This window comes from Parasteatoda tepidariorum, chromosome 5, assembly GCF_982258835.1.
Source record: "Parasteatoda tepidariorum strain Cologne lab strain chromosome 5, Ptep-v5.0, whole genome shotgun sequence".
Lineage (NCBI taxonomy): Eukaryota > Metazoa > Arthropoda > Arachnida > Araneae > Theridiidae > Parasteatoda > Parasteatoda tepidariorum.
In genome coordinates, this window is record NC_141759.1 from 81,366,298 (window position 1) to 81,386,701 (window position 20,404).

Sequence of the window (20,404 nt, forward strand, 5' to 3'; positions counted from 1 at the left end):
CTTTTTTTTATTACTATTTTTCCTTCCCCCCCTTTTTTTTCATATGTCTGTAATTATCCTTTGTTTTATCTTCATTTTGAACATCATTTTGAAATTTGATAATAAATGATAGCATAATTTAAATACAATCTTCAAAAGAACATGTCTGTTTCCTCAGTAATATGTATGCTTTCTTGCCCCCAGTAATATACAAATCCAGAATAAAATATAGAAACTAGAAATAATATTTTTTAAAAATCTCTCGTTATAATCAACAAAAGGAATTCTTTACTTCTATTCCTTGTTTTTTATTTACATAATAATGCCTTGAATCACTAAAAAGAAAAACTGTTATATTTTTCCCATGCTTCAAAAAACTCGTCCGTATATCAGCTGAGTCAAATGCCTGATCGAGGGAATGAATAAATAAAAATTGATAGTATCCGCCATAGAATAGTTCGGTCAACTTTCTCAAATAAGTAAATATATTCTCTGTGCATGTTACGTTTTCTTCTTCTTCTTTCTTCTACCCATTATTTTTATGGAGTTGATTTTCAATACTTTTAACGGGGTCTCTCATCTGATATAAAACGTAGGAGAATATTTTGCCAGAAACGAAATAGGATGTTATTTTTTTAAAAACAAATTTCAAACATAAACACTTTTTTTCCAGTATTTTAAAACTTGTTCGGAAGATAACGTTTTGTATTACTGTATTGTTTTTACTGACTGCAATTAACCAAAATCTGTGTGTAGCTTAAAGCAAATACATTTAGATGTTAAAACTGATTTACTTTATTCTCTATATGATATTGAAACATTTGCCGACCTGACTCTGGCCAGCTCACCTGACTCTGGCCAGCTGAGCTCACATCAAAATGGTCCTGGGTTTGAATCCCAGGCAAGACGCACGGATGTTCTTTCATTCTCTATACTACTCTAAACCTCAGCGGCGCGACAGCCCTAGAGGGCCAAGGCCTACTGTGCCCATCTCAGTTTTCTTGACCTTGGGCTCCGGGGTGCAGAAGCAGATGTTCCGGTCAGGTGGTCAGCCGCACGCGGAACCCCCAGTGTTTAGTTCCCAAACATGCTTGGTACTCATTTATCGACCCACTGAAGGGATGAAAGGCTAAGTCAATCCTGCCCGGCCCGAGGATCGAACCAGGGACTTGTGGCACGGCAGCGCAAAGTGCTACCGCTCTGCCAGCTGGCGTCATTCTCTATACTACGTGTCCTTAATGCGGAGCAACGCTGTCCCACCTAATATGGTGCCCTGACAGAGTGACCAACAAATCTGCCTTACTGATACCTGAATGACGATTGAAAATCGGGTAGGCATTGGGAAAAAAATATTTAAAAATTTAAAATATTTAGCAATATCGTAAAACATTCGTCACCACTGAACTGTAGACTTTCTGATTCTTAATTAACAAGAATAACAAAAACTTCGCTCGAACGATGAAATTCTCATCTATTTACAACTCGCGAGGCAGTTTATAGTATCTGTCTGGTCCCATACCTCAAAACAAACTCACCAACTCAATGCATAATAAAAATTAAAGTGAAAAAAAAGAATTCTAAAAAAATTATCAAACTTCAGCGATCGCCATAGCAACGCATACGCACTGTTTACTATTATTCTTGAACAACCACTTTTTTAAATTTCTTTTCCGGTGACAGCCATCCTTTTTAGTAAAACGAATTAACCTATTATACTCAGAGTATTTAAACCCCTTCTTTCTCGCTCCCGTGAAAATGACGAAGTGAGATTTCGCCCTCTATTTCTCGTTCCTGTGAAATTTCCGGGCTGGAGTATTCAGTAGAATCGCGCCAATAAGAATAAAACTAATTCATTTCTTTTGCCCGCAAATAATATTATTTCTCATTTTACACACCAGATGGCAGTACCAGGATATTTTTAAGGTAGTTAGTTTATTTTAAACTAGATGTCAGCACTAATCAAATACGTGTATTAGGCAAAATTGGCACTTTTACGACCGTTTTGAAAATTAACCGATCGTTAAGGGGTGAAAATACTGTTTGGACTTAGATTCTTAAAATAAAGTGGTTACTAATTAATAAGAGTAAGCTTTAATAGTTTTTAATTTTGGAGTGGTGATTGTTGATGGCACGGAGAACAAGACATTCAAAAGAACGGAGAATTAAGACAATTCAAAAATTTTGTAATCATGTAAAATTGATTCTATTGAATAAGTGGTAGTTTATATATATCTCTCAGCCAAGGAAATATTTTCATTTGTTGCCTATTGCTTTATCTTTGAAAAAGCAAATATTGCCCTCAGATACAAATAAAAATTTATTAAGTTAGCATATAGTATTTTAATCACGATAAGTATTTTGCTTCCTCAAAATAAGTAGTAATAATTAAACTTTTATTATTATCATTTAATTTGTAGAAGCTAAAAAAAGATATAGGCTTCCCGTTTTACGTTTTGCTCTTTATAAAAAAAATCTTTTAATTGAACGCTAAGCGAAAAATGGGTTATACCACAATTAAAATAAGAAAATCATTTGAGAAGCACTTAGTATTTATTCCATAGTCCATAAAACACTTATTTTAATAGAAATCTTTAAATTTAGAAGCATCCTTTGTTTTGAAAAGTTCATTAGAATAAATATTGAAGAAACAAAACATTCTCTATGCAAAACAGTAAGAATATCGAATATCTGATATAAGACCATTGATTTTAAATAAAAGTATACTTTTATAAATACTTTTTAAAAATATTCCAATAATCATTTTTCAAATATTTTTTTCTTTCAACAAAGCTCGCAATCAAAACTACTTCAAATTGATTCTTTTATTAAAAAAAGGTTGTTCGAAAGGAAAGTAACGAAAGTTGAATTCCTCTAGTTTTTTATTTGGCGACTCTATGCCCGAACGATCTCGCCAATCCGCTTAATGCTTTGTGGTGAATTTGAATTGTGTACTAACTCTAGATGTATCTTTGTGTTGTTCTTCTCTGAGCTATGCTATATTTCTATTAAATTGATACCTGCTTATAAGCCGTTATTTAATAAATGCATAAGCCCAAATAAGGACATAAAACAAGAAAATAAAATTAAAAAAAATGTGAGTAAACATATATTCTTCAGTCATTACGTAAAAACGAAATTAACGAAACTTCGAGGCTTTCTGCCAGAGTGGACTCGCCAACTCGTCAACTTTGTAACGAGTTCGAATCCCGGAATTACCCTAAATGTATCTTTGTGATGTTCTTTTCCAATCTATGGTATCTATCCTTCAAATTGGTAACGGCTTATTAGCCGTTATTTTTTTAAATGCTTAAGCCTGAATATGTACAAAGCAATTATATATATATATATATATATATATATATATATATATATATATATATATATATATATATATATATATATATATATATATATATATATATATATATATATATATATATATATATATATATATATATATATATATATATATATATATATATATATATATATATATATATATATATATATATTACGATGAATCACCGAAGTCTCGAGAATATCAGCATTCACGTAGTCACTTGGTGTATGTCCGAAATATTTGCTAAATACCCTTATTTCTGACTTTCACCGGTGAATGTCAACAAACACATAGTCGCTTTGGTGAATGTCCGAAATATTTGCTAAATACCCTTATTTCTGACTTTCACCGGTGAATGCCAACAAACACATAGTCGCTTTGGTGAATGTCCGAAATATTTATTACGTTCGATTTGACATGAATTTATTCGTGGATATAATTACATTTATTCGATATTTTAATACTTACTGACGATAGATCAGAAGAAACATCAGTGTTTGGAGTATCAGGCCATACATTTACATTTGCTCGGTATACCCTACACTGATGTTTTTTTTAAAGTTTAAGTGCCACTGACCGGTATACACCAAGTATCGGGCAAATATATACCGGGCAATGGCACTAGACCTTAAAAAAACATCAGTGTAGGGTATATCGAGCAAATGTATACCGGGCAGTGGCCCTTAACCTTAAAGAAACATCAGTGTATATATATATATATATATATATATATATATATATATATATATATATATATATATGTATATATATATATATATATATATATATATATATATATATATATATATATATATATATATATATATATATATATATATATATATATATATATATATATATATATATATATATATATATATATATATATATATATATACTTGACTTTGACTTTATTAATCCTATAATTGTGTGTAAGTTATTATTTGAATTTTAATAGTCATTATAGTAATAAGCAGTAGAAGGCAAATTTTCATATGCTTTAAAACATAGTGATAATATGCCCCGAATACATGTTATATATTATATGCTACAAGCATATAATATATAACAACAAACATAATGAAACAAGCATACAAACAAGTAACATACATTACAAGATATATCAAGCAACAATGTAACATAGCAAAACAAGCTTAATGAAACATGATAATACAAAAAAAAGCAAAACATGGCATATAACATAGCGTTAATGATATGAAACATAATAAGCACAATGAAACATAATAAAATTGCATAGCAAGCATAATGAATAATCTTAATGAAAAATATGCTTGTTATAAAATCTCCTTTGTTGCTTAACAGTTAAGTTATACTCCCGGACATAATTACAAACTGTAAAACAGAAGATTTCACACAAAGTCAAATCAAATTGATATGGTTGTGCATTAGAAACGTAATTATTGGTTTATCTGATTGGTAATAGTTTTGGAGATAAATAGCACACAATTACGACAAATTACTTCGTACAAAAACTGAGTGGTTGAACCAGGTAAGTGATATTTTCATATGTGCTATAATCGGTGTGAGAAGAAAAAAATGGTATTTGAGCTGTTTTAAGATATATTTATTCGAAGGTAGGGCTAATAACAGTGGAGAACAAAAATTTTTGATACATTTATACATGTACATGATCTGAACTGATTCGCGTTTCTGATATTAGTTTTGTTAGAAAAGCTACAGATTTTTTCTTATTGATATCTTAAGTATTGTTTAATTTTTGGCAGAATATACAATTTTATACAGACAAATTTTCTTCTCTAATGCCCAGTTGGATTAACATTTCATTAATTCAGGCGTATTAGCGTCGATTTGTCTTTCAGTGGTGGGTATTATCATTCGGTGGGCGAACGTTGCTCCCCCAGTAAGGAGAGCTATAGGGGATTCGAACCCAGAACCTTTCTGACACAAAGCCAATTTCCTGACCCCTGCACAGTCCAGTCGTCAGTTTGTAAAGAAAGTATAGGTCAGTATACATACAGATAAACTTGTCAGTTCCTTTAAAAATAACATGACAAAAAAATAAAAAATAAACATATGACCTTCATGCAAAATATAGTTCATATCAGTAGTGCATACAAAGAAAAATCTTCGACGATATCTGTGCGTGAGAAACTTACTACATTGTTGTATATCACTTGAGTTTTAGTTGTAGATTAGCATAGCTTTATTTGAAATCCTAATTCCAACTGAAAAGATTGAAACCAGCATACTAAGCTGCTTTATTAAGTCTCAATCGCAGATTAGCAAACTATACGTTTAGATAGTTCCTGCGACAGCAAAAAGTTTACAAAATACCAATTATAGTTTACAATTACAAAATAATTCATAGATATATAGTTCACTCTAGTCTGTCTAGTTCTATCTAGTCTACTATTATTTAAAAATCTGGAACCAATGTGCTCCGTTATTTTGTTAAGTTTAAGCAGTAGACATGATTAGCAAACTATACGTCAGAATAGTTCCTGCAACTACTAGTATCGTACTTCTGTGGAAAAAGATGATTTTGCAAGCTGAAAGCTCCAATTTAGGTTTTTCAATAAAATCTTTTAATAGATTGTCGTTTTCAACGGTAAGTCCGTGTAACGCGTTCTCTTCTAGTTCATTCCACACTGTGAAAATCAAGCGATCCACTTCAATTCTGACTTGACTCCCTACCCAAATAATAGCAGACAGAACAGAAAACGATATTAACGACAGTAATACTTTAAATACAATCATTAAAGAGAAAGGCATCTTCGTGAAACCCGACATTACACCCACAAAACTGAAGCATACCCAGAAGCTTGAGGCACAGAATAGAAAAACCGGTTTAGAAAATATGTAATCAATTTGCTTTAAGAGGTTCATTATTTTAGATTTCTGTTTTAATATTTCGATTTGCATAGATTTTGTGCTCACTTTCATCTTCTTTTGACTTATTTTAATACTCAACAGCCTGATGTGATTTGAGATGGCGCAACATGTACGGCAAAACAAAATTGAAGTTATAGTTATCGAAGTAGGAAAAAGGATATTTAAGAAAAACAGTTTGACATACACTACAAAGCACGTACCGACAGGATTGATAGAATAACCGTAGGTGAAAAAGGATAAAACGTCTAATTTTTCCTTTCTGTAATCCAGATGGGTTAATGGGCAAATCAAAGTATAAGCACCCAGAGCGAAAATAATGTAATTGGTTTGGTTATCAGGTATGCTATTTCTAGGAAGTAATTTTAGTAAGCAATAAATTTCCTTTTTCCGTTGCTTTATAATTATGTAGGATGGTACGGACAGAACAAAAGCTAATATGCTGATTAATGTTGACTTCCATTCTACTCTCTCGTCTGCAACTGATATAAAAACCAATACCAAGTAATCCATAAAAGAAACAAATGAGCACAGTAAAATTACCCGCCTTAATAGTACTTTAATTACAGTTTCCTCGCCAGTAGTAGAGCTAAAGTCTAGAATTAAAATTCTAAATAATCGCAAATTCGCTTCGTAGTTATTCATGTTTTGCTTCGTGAATAATAATAACTATGTTTGATCAATAAATTATTCAAATCGCAATGTCTAATGAAATAAGAATTAATTGTTCTGAATCATGCTTATTTAATTAAAATGAAGATGTTAACATAGATTGGAACCATTTAAAAAGCAACCTTTTCCACAAATTGATAACTTTACAAATGCATTTCTCCACTGGGCGTTTAACTGAACCATAAATAAAGGTCCAGCAATAAATAAACAAAGACCCTGCTTGCCTATAATGCCAAGAAATTAATATATAAAAAGATAGTGATAATAACAGTAAGTATCTACTTATCACACATTGTTATCAATATTAATGTAAGTCGAATAGTTGACACATATTATTATCTTTAAAAATGTATTTTATAACTGCTGCTTAGTCATGTTTTATATTTGTATGGAATGAAATTTGCGTTGGACTTTTAATGCATATTTCTTATTTGCCGTTAAACTGAAATATAGATAACATTCAATAAATATTTTGGAAAACTAACGGCATTGTTGTACATTTGTATGGAACAGAATATTTAATAAACTTTCAGTTGATTTTTTTTAACATTATCTGTTTATCTGAGCTACAGAATTAAAGCTATGTAGACTGAGCAACAAATCAATTTCAGGAGATGGTTCGTCACTCTGGACTAAAAATAAAGTTTCAATATGTGGTTCAATAGATTTAAGCAGATGTAATTAAAGTTTCAGAACATGCTGTAGAACTCTAAACTAAAAATAAAGAATTGGCAAATGACTCTGCAGACTGAAGTACAAATATAAAATTTCAGATAATCGTTCAGCAAGCTTAACTGCAGATGAAGTTTCGAAAGATAGTTAAAGAAACATTTCACAGTATTGTGCATTTGTGGAACACCGTTCTGAAAAAAAAATATTTAGCATACATCATCAGCTTTGATAATTAGATCTGATTGCTCTGATAATTAGATCTGATTGCTCTGATAGTTAGATCTGATTGCTCTGATAGTTAGATCTGATAGCTCTGATAGTTAGATCTGATTGCTCTGATAATTAGATCTGATTGCTTTGATAATTAGATCTGATTGCTCTGATAGTTAGATCTGATTGCTCTGATAGTTAGATCTGATTGCTCTGATAAGAAGATCTGATTGATCATTGATTGATATCGCTTTGATAATTATTGCTCTGATAATTGGAAATACTTAACACCCATCATCAGCTTTGATATTATAAGCAACAAGCAACGTCTTAAATTTTACAAGAAATTTCCAAATTTAGAACTCTATGCTGCAAATAAACTTGAAAATCATTATTCATAAAACAAAGAATCGTCTTGAACTACAGATTATCCTTTATTTATCAATATTGCTATCATATAAACTTGCATAATGTTGATGTTAAAAAATCAGAACGTATTTTCAGGATTGATAATTTTGGATTTTATTATAACTAATTAAATGAACTTAATTCCATTCTAGTAAAAATAAACTTTCACGAAATTAGTCTACTGGACTTGACAGCTAAAAGCTTTACTGCGCAATGCTTATTAAAAATCTTATGAATAGTTAGAAAAATGATGATTATGCAGCCGTTTTCCTAATAACGTGTTTTATTAAGAATTATGTTTTTTTACACGGAAAATTACAACTAATAGGTTACTTATTTTTTAAAAAAAAGTTTATTGATTTATTGATATTAAATCTCTTACCTTTCATCCACAAAGCTGAAGCAAACCCAGAAGCTCAATCAATCAGTAAAGCTCTATAAGAAGCTTCAGCAATCAACTAAATGAATAATAAATGTCTTTTATTCTGATACTTTAATAGATTGGATGGAAATAAGAAATTTGATTTTTATGTGAAAGGAAAATGTTTCGCTAACTTCTTTGTTTTAAATATTAGTCGGGAATTTCTTAATAAAATTCAATAACAGCGTTAGCTAATTTATTTTTGAAAGGAAATATTGAATCAATAATTCATTTTCATTGATTAATTGGATGCCGTTTTAATTTTTGATACTTTCTTTAGACATTAATTTGTATTGTAATTATAAATACATTATATAATAAGTATATAAAAATCTACTTATCTTACTATATATAAAAATCTATTAAAACATTAAAAATTCGAAAAAGTTTTCATCATTTTTTTAAATGTAGAACTATCTTATCAGTTAATTATTTTTACGTTTCATACGATTTCTCATAAAAATTCATTGCAGTACTACAATGTAAGCAAGAATTGTCTTAACTATGAAACACTTTAACACTAGGTTTACGGACTTTTCTTATATACCTATCTCTACAAACGAGCGTCAATTTGACACATGAACGAATACATTGTAGCAGCACTTTAAGTGACTTAGAAAGCAATGTAATTATATACTATAAGAAAGAAATGAAAATATGAGATATATATCTATGAAATATTCTAGTATTTTATTTTTCAATACTCGAACTAAGCAACTGAAGCCTTCAAAATCTGACTCTATGAGATCAATTGACATTCCGCGTTTGTTCTCTCTATTATTGCTTATCGGCAGCAGCTGTTTATCGCTTGTTTCATTTGATATAACGAATCGAATTATTGTCGGTACATTCCTATTTATTATTGATGTGATGTTTGCATGTTTACTCAAAATTCTGTCTAAATTACAATCGAGTCAAAATGACGGATATACGTAGAGATAGGTATACCACAAAGAGAATTTCAATATTTCAATGCTTTTGCAGAAAATGGACTTCAATATATATTTACCTCGATCAATGGATAAAAATCACTACAAGAGAGGAAATAAAAATGCAAACTGGTTTTGTAATTTTCCTTATAAAATTCGAAATGCTTCAAAATGACGCGTCCCGTAAGCCTAGTGTTAATACATGAAAAGTCGACCGGCCTGTGTAGGGGGCAGGAAACTGTCCTTGCAGCAAAAAGGTCCTGGATTCAAATCCCGGGCAAAGCATGGGTGTTTCTTTCTCTCTCTCTGTGTTCTATGTCCTTTCTACTTTGTGTGTGAATGTGGCTAGCCCTATAAACGGGTTGTGGTTGTGTGAATGGCGTGGCAGAAGTCAAATTCTTGGCCATAGATGGCGCCACTGAAAAACAGATACAATCGCACCCCCACTGCCTAAACAGGCATACGACAAAAAAAATAAATAAACTTATGCATACTTAGAAAACTTATGTATACTTATTTTAACTATTTATTAGTAGTTTCAGGGAAATTTATTATAAATGAGCTTTGTTTATTAAGGAAAAAATATTATTACAGGTATTTTGTTACCCTTTTAAACATAAACTAAGAAATCTCATGTTAAAAATAAGCGATTCAGTAACTATGTTTTTGGATTGTTTCCAGGAGTTTGGTACATAATATCTGCTTTGAGTTGATGATATTGTTCGAATGATGCCTCCAACCTGCTTTCTTTAAGCTTATCTGCCAGGTTAGCCATGAAGCCATTTAGATGGTGGATATCTAGTACCCATAGTATCCAGGGAAATGGCATTTACAAGAAACCACTGAGACAGTTTTAAATGACGTTTTCAAGGAAACTATAAATACTAGATATCCACCATCTGAACGGCTTCATGTCTAAGCTGGTGGATCTCGGTTGGGACAAGATGGAAATAAGCGAGCTGATTGTTTCTGTACAGAGATCTAATTCCCGACTCCCTTTCTACAATATCAGAAGTCTCATAAAGAACATCTTCAGGGCCTCTTATCACGAGGAACTCAAAAATCGTAATTCCAATATACCATGGCTTAAACAGATTCTTAATGTCCCTCTGTAGCTTAGGATGAAATCTGTCGCCCTGTTTCGTCTGATAACTGACCACGATTGCCTGAAAAAACATCTATGCCGCATCAACGTGGTTCGTGATCCCTTTTGTACATTGTGTGACCTCCGCGATGTAATGGACCGGCTTATGTGCCCTGCTCTCCCTCGGAAATCTATCTGGTAACGCTACTGGATTGCTTGCTCTTATTTATAACAATTGTTATCTTATTATTGTTATCTTTCTGATGTTCAATTGTCTTTTAATGTGCCATTGAAATAAAATTAAATAAAAGAAATGCTGAACTATTTTCATTTTATTTGAGTTTGGGACCAAACACCACTCTTTTCGATGGTGGCTATTAGAACTACTTCACAACAACTATTATCAAGAATAGATGACATAGAGAATGTCGTTATATTTGTCGACTCCATCTCGGCAATCCAATCAGTAACATCTGTTGATTTTTCAGATTCTCTCGGAATTAAAAGTTGTAAAGAGAATTTGGGGCTACTTATGTCCTTAAAATAGAATATTATGCTTCAGTGGATTCCTTCTCACTGTAATATCTATGGAAACGAGATGCCAGATATTCCTGTTAAAAAAGGAACTGGTATTTTACAGAGCTTCCAGAGAGAAATTCCCCACTCTTCCATAAATAGAATAATTAAAAACACGATAATTAAGAGACATGAAAATAATTTAAATGAACAAATGGGTGACAAAGTCTGAAGGAAGACTCTGAGTAATATCCTTGATCACCCGAAACTCAGTGCAGTTGCTGCCTTCAGGTTGGAAACCGGACGCGACTGCCTTTCTGCTCACCTCCATAGACTTAAGATCTTTTCCGATCCAAACTGTGTCTTATGCGGGGAAGACTCCCCAATGAATGCTGAGAATCTGGGGGCTTGTCCCCCAGTTACTGGCAAAATCTATGACAGATACTGGAATGCTAGGGAACAGTCGCAGGCACTGCTAACTGACTGATTTTCTGTTTATATTTTTATTGTTGATATTCTGTTTAATGTTTCTTTGTTCCAAATTTTTTTGTATTTCGAATGTTTTAATTTTTTAATTTTTTTTAATTGTTGTCATTCTTTAGGAGTCTGGGCGGAGTGTTTTTACATTCTGGGGAATGATATATATTAAGTGACACTGCTAGAAATAAAAATATATTAAAAAAACTGTTCTTCTTCGTAAATAGAGCAACTAAAGACAAATTATCTTTAAACAAAAGTAAGATCATAAGATAAAATTCCATTGCCATCTGGTTTAGAGACACTTTTCATGATGTTTCACCATGTAACACGGTAAAATGGATCATGCTGAATTAAAGAAATCTCTTAAAATCAAATTACTGGGACATCAGAATTTGGAGTAGTTTTCGTTGTCTATCTTTTCTCGTAACATGATAACAGAGATCATAGAAAACAATCCATGTAATCAAGTCACATAGCCATGAGATTTGGGGGGCAATTGAGTTCATTATTTTTATTTCCATGCAACATAGTAGCAGAGAGAAACCTAAACAAAAGACGAATAATTAAGTCACATTACTATCAGGTTTCTGGGGCAATTGCAATTATTATTATTTTTTTTCATGCAACATAGTTGCACGGAGTAACCTGAACAAAAGATGAATCATAAAGTTACATTGTCATCAGTTTTTGGGGTAATTTTATTTATTATTTTTTTTCTTTCCATGCAACATAGTAGCAGAGAGAAACCTAAGAAGAAGACGAATAATAAAGTCACATTACTATCAGATTTCGGGGGCAATTGCGCTTATTATTTTTCTTTCCAAGCAACATAGTAGCTCGGTGTAACCTGAACAAAAGATCAATCATAAAGTTACACTGTCATCAGTTTTTGGGGGCATTTGTATTTTCTATTTTTTCTTTCCATGCAAAATAGTGGAGCAGAGTAACTTTAACAGAAGAAAAATAATAAAGTCACATTACTATCAGGCTTTGAGGCAATTGCAGTTATTAATTTTCTTTCCATCTGATTAACTAGAACCGAAGACGAATCATATGAAAGGATTTGAAGCAAATGCAATTTTTAATATTTTTCTATTCCTACAACATGGTAACATACATTAGCCTGAATGGAAGACGCATCATGACTTAATGCCACATTACTATCAGGTTTTGGAGTGACTTCTATGTTTTCTTTTCTCTTCGTATACCACGCAGCATCCCGAGCAGAAAACGAGTCATAAGATGGAGTCACATCTTCATTAGATTAGGTGGAAAATTTTTATGTACTTTCCTATACTAATCAAACAATTAGTTCACTTTCTATTTATTCATGAACATAAATTACCCAAATCTTCTAAGCGAGTTTGAAAATGTATTGCTTCAAAGTTGGATTACAACATTTCGCAACATTTTGGATTGAATACTCATCAGTGTCACCGAAAAACCATTAATGTGCATTGAAGGGTTTAACTGAGGTAACTAATTTTCTGGATTCTATTTAGCAAATTAGCTAACTCCTTACCTCTTGCTCTCGTCAAAATCACGGGGATAGTTTTCATCTCCCATTTCTCGCGCCCGTGATATTTTCGGGCTGGAGCATTCAAAAGTAATGCATCAAAAAAAGTTTAAATATATCCCTCTCTTCTGCTCGGTATCTTTTATTTCTACAAAAGTTCTACAAAACTTCGCGTTATAATAATAGGAAGCTAAATCTAGTATTATTGTCACTCATACCAGTGCTTGGACAAACAAGTGATTTTAAAATAAATCCATTGTTGTTAATATTTTAAACCAATTCAACGATTGGGTTTGTACCTTCCATTAAAAATGACCCCCCAAAAAGAAGACATCTTATTTTACATAAAAGTGAGGAAAGTCTGTTTGTTTTGAATTAACATGGTCATCAAATTTATAAAAGGAACTCTTTTAAATGGCTACAGTCATGAAAAAATTTGCATAATCTGCTACTTTATTCTCCAATTCTATGGAAAAGTTTGTTAAAACATTCGTATATTTCTTTGAAAATCACTGCGTTCATTTTCTCAGGAAGTTGTTTACTTTCGTGCATTAAGAAAGATTCCTTATGCAAATGGCTTTTTCCATCACTTTATATGAACTTGATAAAAGAAAAGTTAGACAAGGTGCATTTCATTAAGTGAAGTGGAATAAACGAAGAAGAATCTGATTTAAAAAATTTTCCTAATGGCATCAAACATTAAAATAGTAGGCTTTTCAGTCAATCTTTTTCTTTCTTTCTTTTTTTTCTTTTTTTGGATAAAACTTTTTATATAACTCTTACCCACAACCATAATTGAATGTTTAAATAGCTACAAATGCAGAAAAACGTTTCTTTTCAATTATGTCAAACCTAATTTGGAGTATATATCTAATTAGAACTGCAAGGAAAATAAGGCATAAATACTCTTTTTCGAAATCTCTGACTTCACAAATAACGATATATGCTGATTAACTTTTTTTATATGTTTAAACTTATGTTATATATTTATTTATATACTTTTCCTTATTTTATGTAATTATGCTTATTTTATATACTTATACTTATTTTCTAACTTACATATTTTTATATAAGAAAATAATGCATAAAAACTCTTTTTTGAAAGCTCTGCCATCACAAACGGCGATTTATGGCGATTTACTTACTTTATATATTCATTCATACTTATTTTATATACTTATTTATATACTTTTACTTATTTGATATACTTAGGCCTATTTTATATGTCTATACTTATTTTAGAGCTTATATAATTTTTTTAAAAATTGTCAATAGCTTATAATGATAGCTGGATTATACATATAACATATAAATAGAGAAAAACACTGTAGTTGTATATACGTATATATATATATATATATATATATATACATATATATACATATATATATATATATATATATATATATATATATATATATATATATATATATATATATATATATATATATATATATATATATATATATATATATATATATATATGTATATATATATATATATATATATATATATATATATATATATATATATATATATATATATATATATATATATATATATATATATATATATATATATATATATATATATATATACAGTTAAACCCCGTTATAGTGAACCTTCAAGGGACCGAAATTTTGGTTCACTATAACCGGTACTTCACTATATCCGTTACTCAGGCAATTTAACTAATGGTTCCCAAACTGCTCCCTTTTATTACACATTATTCAAATAAATGACTGAAAAATATTATGTAGTAGCAAAAAGTGCGTTATTTTTCATTACTCTTCGTCTTGCAAAAAAATATTGCAATCTTTAGCTGATGAGCAAATCGTCAACATCAGATATGGAAACACTTCCCGACTCTCGGATAATTTTTTCTGAATTTCTGTTATTCCGCTTATTGAACCTGTCTAAACTTCCATTCGAGCACATAAAAGTAGTATCATAAAATCGCTTAGCAAATTCATCGACATTAGTCTAGATGCTGGAAGATTGCGGCTTCTTCGATTGGTGAACCACTTCAGTAATGCTTCTTCAACATCCTTGTGATCTGTTTTTCTCAACTTTTTTCTGCCATCTAAACTTTTTTCATGAAAAGAAATTATTAGTTGCCTATTTTTCCTTATGTTACAAACTGCAGACTTGGATAGTTTATATTCCCTGCAAATATCAGCTTGATTGCATCCCTTTTCGATTTTTCTGATTATGTCCATCTCATCATCAATGGAGAACGTTTCACATTTACTGCTCGCCATAGTTAAATTTGAGATTTGCAGGATTTGTTCAACTGAACTAAGAGCAAAAAGGAGTTGAAATAAGGGCTTTATCAACACATATTAGTGTCCAACCCTTTGACCAATAATGAATAATTACTTACTCCCTCTGACAGAAAATGCATATTGATCCCACTGACACCTTACAGGTGCATCATCTGCCTGGGTTGAAAACATCTGCTTGGTTTGTTTAGGGATGGGAAAGTGAGATAAAAGAAGCAAACAAGAAAAAATGCTTATCGCTACATTCTCCTCTGTAGATGGCTTTAAAAATCGGTATGTGTAATTTATTTTGAAGTAGAAATTTCAAAATTATTACAAAAAAATGAAGAAAAAATCAGTCGAAGACAGAAAAAAGTTCATTATATCCAACTTCCTCATTTTTTTGATTCACTATATCCGTAAAAAAATAACATTATACGTGTATAGCAAGGCACAGGACCGAACATTTCGTTCACTATATCAGGGAGTTCACTATAAAACGTGTTCACTATAGCGAAGTTTGACCGTATATATATATATATATATATATATATATATATATATGTTCAGCTACAGTTTTTCTCTATTTATATGTTATATGTATTTGTGAGCTGTGAAAATTTCATAAATGAAATACATCGATATTTTTCATAACAAAAGATGGCATAATTAAAATAAAATTTTCAGCAGTACATGTCTGTTTCCTCAGTAATATGCATGCTTTCTTGCCCCCAGTAATATGCAAATCCCGAATAAAATATAGAAACTAGAAATAATATTTTAAAAAAATCTATCGCTATAAACAGTAAAAAAAATCTTCACTTCTTTTCTTTGTTTACTATTTACATAATAATGCCCTGAATCGCTAAAAGGAAGAGCTGTTATGTTTTTCCCGTGCTCCAAAAAACTCGTCCGTATATCAGCTCAGTCAAAAAATGCCCGATCGAGGGAATAAATAAATAAAAATTGATAGTATTCGCCAAAGAATAGTTTAGTCAACTTCCTCAAATAAGTAAATATATTCTCTGTGGATGTTACGCTTTCTTCTTTCTTTTACCCATTATTTTTATGGAGTTAATTTTCAATACTTTTAACGGTGTCTCCCATCGGATATGAAACGTAGGAGAAGATTTTGCCAGAAACGAGTATGATGTTATTTTTTTAAAAACAAATTTCAAACACTTTTGTTCATTTTTGTAAAATTTGTGAGGAAGATAATGTCTTGTATGAATGTATTTATTTTTTTGTTGATTCCTATTAACCAAAATATGTGTGTAACTTATAAGAAATACATTTAGATGTTAAATCTGATTAACTTAATTCTTCATATGATATAAAACCATTTTCCGACCAGACTGAGGGCAGAGTTCTAAGAGATCCCGGGATTGGCAGATTCCGGGACCTTTCATATGTTAATGAATTCATTGACTGACTTTGTTTATCCCATAACTATTTGAAAGTTATTATTTGTCATTATAGTAATTTACGGAGCAAATTTATAATATATTTATAATATAACATATTTGTAATATATAAATATATATATAATATATTTATAAATTAAGAGCATATTTATAATATTCCACGAATACATGTTACGTTTTATATGCTACAAGCATGTAATATATAACAACAAACATAATGAAAACAAGGATATAAACAAGTAACATACATTATAAGATATAACAAACAACAATGAAACATAACAAAACAAGCTTAATGAAACATAATGGTACGAAAAAAGCAAAACAAAGCACATAACATATCGATGAGCATATGAAACATAATAAGCCCAATGAAGCATAATGAAATTGCATAGCAAGCAGAATGAATAATCTTAATTAAAAATATGCTTGTTATAAAATCTACTTTGTTGCTTTACAGTTAAGTTATACTCCCGGACATAATTACAAACTATAAAACAAAAGATTTCACCCAAAGTCAAATCAAATGAATATGGTTGCACTTTTTAGAAACGTAATTGTTGATTTATCTGATTTGTTATAGTTTTGGACTTAAGCAGCGCACGATAAGACAAATTACTTCGTACAAAAGCTGAGTGGTGGAACCAGGTAAGTGACATTTACAGATGTGTTATAATCGATGTGAGAAAAAAAAAGGGTATTCCGACTATTTTAAGATATGCTTATTAGAAGGTAGGGCTAATAACACTGGAGAAAAAAAAATTTTACATTTATACAAGTACATCATCTTAACTGATTCGCGTATTTGATTTGTTAGGAAATCCGCAGATTTTTTCTAATTGATATCTTAAGTATAGTTTAATTTTTGGCAAAATATACAATTTTATATAGAAAGTTTTTCTTATGTAATGCCCATCTGTATTGACATTTCATTAATTCAGCCCGTATTAGGATCGATTTATTGTCCACTCTTTCAGGGGTGGTTATTATCATTCGGTAGGCGAGCGTTGCTCCCCCAGTAAGGAGAGCTATGGGAGATCCGAACTAAGAACCTTTCTGATGCAAGACCAGTTTCCTGACCCCTTCACAGTCCAGTGGGTAGTTTGTAAAGAAAGTACAGGTCTGTATACATACACATAAACTTCCCAGCTCCTTTAAAAATAACATGACAAAAAAAAACACATTAACTTCATGCAAAATATAGTTCATTACAGTAGTGCATATGTTACCGGCAAAGTATGAAATCCGGCATTGTAAAGAATGCCTAGGCATTATATAGAATGCTTAAAATTAGCCGGCAAGGTTTGAAATGATTTATATTTCACACATTGCCTAGGCATTCTATAGAATGCCAAATGAGAAACCGGCAAAGTATAAAATACATCTCCGACTCGTCAAATTGTCATTCAAAAATGACAAATTCAAAACGTCATCTGATTTGATATTAATTTATTAGTGGATATAATTACATTAAATCGATATTTTAATACTTACTGACGATAGATTACATTTATTCGATATTTTAATACTTACTGACGATAGATTAGAAGAAACATCAGTGTTTGGAGTATCGGGCAAATGTATACCGGGCAATCGCACTTGACCTTAAAAGAAGACATCAGTGTAGGATATACCGGGCAAATGTATACCGGGCAGTAGCATTAGACCTAGTATATATTTCGGACATTTACCAAAGGTCAAGTCATACTAGGTCTACTTAAGTGCCATTGCCCGGTTTATCCTACACTGATGTTTTTTTTTAAGGTCAAGTGCCATTGCCCGGTATACCCTACATTGATTTTTTTAAGATCAAGTGCCATTGTCCGGTATACTCTACACTGATGTTTTTTAAGGTCAAGTGCCATTGCCCGGTATACATTTGCCCGATACTCCAAACACTGTTCTTTCTTCTAATGTATTGTCAGCAAGTATTAAAATATCGAATAAATGTAACTATATCCACGAATAAATTAATATCAAATCGGATGTAATAAATATTTCGGACATTCACCAAAGCGACTATGTGATTGTTAACATTCATCGGTGAAAGTGAACAACCACCGATTTCGGTTATTCACAGTAACATGCACATCATTTACATAATAACCTCGTCAGGACGCTTATTTCATACTTTGCCTAAAAGCATCCGGAATTCTATACATTGCCTAGGCATTCTATACAATGCCGGCGTTTCATACTTTGCCGGTAACACATGCAAAGCAAAATCTTCGACTATAGCTGTTTGCGAGAAACTTACTACATTGTTGTTTATCACTTGAATTTCTGTTGTGAACATATCTAACCTACTATTACTTAAAATTCTGAAACCAATGCGTTCTGTTGCTTTGTTAAGTTTATGCAGTAGACATGATTAGCAAACTATACGTCAGAATAGTTCCTGCAACTGCTAGTATCGTACTTCTGTGGAAAAAGATGATTTTGCAAGCTGAAAGCTCCAAATTAGGCTTTTCAATGAAATCCTTTATTAAAGTATCGTCTTCAAACGTAAGTCCGTGCAATGCGTTCTCTTCTAGTTTATTCCATACTGTGAAAATCAAGTGATCCACTTCAATTTTGACTTGACTCCCTACCCAAATAATAGCAGACAAAACAGAAAACGATATTAGCGATAAGAGTACTTTAAATACAATCATCAAAGAGAAAGTTATGCTTGTGAAACCCGACATTGCACCCACAAAACTGAAGCATACCCAGAAGCTTGAAGCACAAAATAGAAAAATCGGTTGAGAAAATATATCATCGATTTGCTTTAGAAGGTTGATTATTTTAGATTTCTGCTTTAATATTTTGATTTGCATAGATTTTGTGCTTACTTTCATTTCATTTCGAGTTATTTTAATACTCAACAGCTTGATGTGATTTGAGATGGCGCAACATATACGGCAAAACAAAACTGAAGTTAATGTTATCGAAGTAGGAAAAACGATATTTAAGAAAAACAGTTTGACATACACAACAAAGCACGTACCGACAGGATTGATAGAATAACCGTAGGTAAAAAAGGATAAGTTGTCTAATTTTTCCTTTCTGTAATCCAGATGGGTTAGTGGGCAAATCAAAGTATAAGCAACCAAAGCGAAAATAATGTAATTGGATTTGTTATCAGGAATGTTATTTCCAGGAAGTAATTTTAGTAAGCAATAAATTTCCTTTTTTCTCAGCTTCATAACTATGTAGGATGGTATGGACAGAGCAAAAGCTAATGTGCTGATTAATGGTGGCTTCCATTCTTCTCTCTCGTCTGCAACTGATATAAAAACCAATACCAAGTAATCCATAAAAGAAACAAATGAGCACAGCAAAATTACCCTCCTTAATAGTACTTTAATTACAGTTTCCTCGCCAGTTGTAGAGGTAAAGTCTAAAATTAAAATTCTAAATAATCGCAAATTCGCTTCGTAGTTATTCATGTTTTGTTTCGTAAATAATATCAACTATGTTTGATCAATAAATTATTCAAATCTGCCGGCATGCAATGTCCAATGAAATAAGAATTAATTGTTCTGTTTGTTTAACTATTAAGGCCCAACTATAAATAAACAAAGGCCTTGCTTACCTATAATACCAAGAAATAAATATATAAAAAGATAGTGATAATAA